This window comes from Austrofundulus limnaeus, unplaced genomic scaffold (assembly GCF_001266775.1).
Source record: "Austrofundulus limnaeus strain Quisiro unplaced genomic scaffold, Austrofundulus_limnaeus-1.0 Scaffold963, whole genome shotgun sequence".
In the NCBI taxonomy this organism is placed as follows: domain Eukaryota; kingdom Metazoa; phylum Chordata; class Actinopteri; order Cyprinodontiformes; family Rivulidae; genus Austrofundulus; species Austrofundulus limnaeus.
Window position 1 is genome coordinate 99420 of NW_013953365.1, and position 2322 is coordinate 101741.

Genomic DNA, 2322 nt, shown 5'->3' on the forward strand with positions numbered 1-2322 from the left:
CAGTTGATGACCTCGTTCTTTGTTTCAGTTTTTATTCAGCTGCTGATGAGTTAATAAAACTGTTTCTGTCTCTGACACGCTGCTCTGTTACTGTCTCTGAGCAGAACCTGACACCAGGCTGTGACTGGACCTGCAGCTGGTCAAAGGTCACAGAGGGTCCATCGGTCTACAGAGGGACAGCTGGCACCCTGAAGGTCAGACYGTGCAATGAGCTCCAGCAGGTTAAAAGTCCTCCWGCTGTCAGCACGGTGGTGGAGCTGATGGTCTGGGCTCCTTACAGTCACTGAGTGGACCGAAGGTGCTGCAGGGTCCAGAACCTGAACCTGGATCTGACTGAAYCTTCAGAGTGAACTGAAGCACCGATGGAAAGAAGAGTGGGTCAAATACCCTCTGCAGCTAACGGAACCAGAACCACAGAGGAGGTTCTGGTTCCATAAAAAGACTCGGTGGAGGACAGCTTAGAACAACTTCAGAACCAGATCAGATCCTTCTGGTCCTGATAGAACCTACAGAGTCCTGTCCTGACTGCAGCTCCTCCTGATGCTCCTCAGAAATCACCTCCTCTCAGCTCGTTGTGTTTTATTGGATCCAGTCCAGGAAATGGACCGGTTCAGGTAGCAGCGAGCGGTGGTCCCAGAGCCAGGAGCARCCAATCACATTTCCTGAAAACAAAGCCTGCCACAGGAGCTGGACTCTCTGCTGAAGCTCTGCTGCATCACGTCACAGAAGTAAACAGGAACCGGGGCAGAATGATTAAACTCATCATCACGCCTCGTTTCTGGGAACAACAAATGAAAATGTTTTCACAGCTTGTTCTGAAGCCATGACAGCTGCAGCAGGTTGCTTTTATCCACCGTCTTCCCCCGAAGGTTTCATCACTTCACCTCATCTGTTTCTTCTCTCCACACTTTTATTCTGTTTTCACTCCTTTACTTTATTAGTTTTATTTCACTTTGTTTCTTACCTCTCRTGGTTTCTGCCTCTTTTATTTATTTTCTCTTCAGTTCTTCATCATAAATGTTGTTTTTGTTTCTGCAGATCATCCTAACCTTCCTCTCATTCAGTCTTTGTTTTTTATTTAGTTTATTCTGTAACTTTCATGTTTTATTCTTTTGATTTTATTTCTGATTTGATTCGTTTGTTTTACTTTGTCTTAAAGTTTGAATTCTCTGCAGGTTTTTCCTCACGTTGTGTCTTTAAAAACTCTTTTCCTTTTCAGCAGATCTATTTTTACATGATCACATGTTTCTCCGGACTCGGCTGCTTCCTGTTCTTTCAGAGGAAGCTGAGCCGTAAACTGAAGCTAAAACAGGAACCAGCAGAGAAATAATTCTGTAAGATGAAACTTTATTGATCCTCTGTGGGTGAATCAGGTCGCAGCAGCTCAGAAATTACAATCAAAACGAAACAAACAGAGGAAACAGCTGAAAGGTGAAAAGGTCACATGTATGGAAGCCTGAATGAGACAAAATTATACATAAAAGGTTAAATGTACATTAAAATACCAATAAATGTGTTTTTGTTTCTTTCTAGCTGAAGTTTCAGACAGATGTTTGGACGAAGCATCACTGCTGCAGGAACAGAAACAGACTGAGAGTTTATTTGACCATAAATCAGTTTCTGTGTGAAGAGACGTCCTTCGTTCAGCTGATGGATGGATGACAACATGACGAGCTGAGATCAGCCTCTTCCTGCCCGACTCTCTGCAGCTTGTAGAGGAGCAGSGATGAAGACGAGGAGGAGGAGGAGGAGGAGGTTTGTGGCTTTGGGAAGTATTTTCTGGTTTGGAGAGGAAGTGATAGAGAGCTGAAAAGACAGTGAGAGTTTGGTGTAATTAGAATTAGGCGGCTGTCAGGCAGGAGGTGGGAGGAGGTGATGAGGTGATGATGAACGCACAAGTTAGAGGAGAAATGAGTCGAAGCTGAGGAGAAGGAAAAATAACTGCAGCTTCTGTCAGGATGATGTCATCTGAAGCATCATCACAAAAAAAACTGCTCCAGGAGAAAGTTTTAATATTCAACTCATTTCTAAACATTCAGCAAACCTGGACCTAAGGTTTCAACAAACAAACAAACAAACAAACAAACAAACAAACAAACAGACAAACACTTCCTGTGTGCACGCTGCGAAACTTTTGTTTTATTTATCATTCCAAGAATCATGAAGCTCTGAAGCAGAGACCCTGAGAGTGAGGGGCCGGAGAGGAAACACCAGACCAGGTTCACAACAAAACAGTCTGCAGCTCTGATGCTTTACAAACAAACAAACAAACAAACAAACAAACAAACAAACAAACAATCAAAGAATAAATCAATCAATCAA

At 43.2% G+C, this 2322-nt stretch overlaps 1 long non-coding RNA gene across 1 annotated transcript in view; it reads left to right on the forward strand.

Moving 5' to 3' along the window:
• Positions 1–13: 13 nt before the first annotated feature.
• The window catches only part of LOC106533537 (uncharacterized), a 20327-nt gene continuing 18018 nt past the window's right edge, over positions 14–2322 (forward strand). The window contains exons 1-2 of the long non-coding RNA XR_001312249.1: positions 14–1446; positions 1534–1755. This is a non-coding gene — a long non-coding RNA (uncharacterized LOC106533537). The remainder of the gene's footprint in view (positions 1447–1533; positions 1756–2322) is intronic.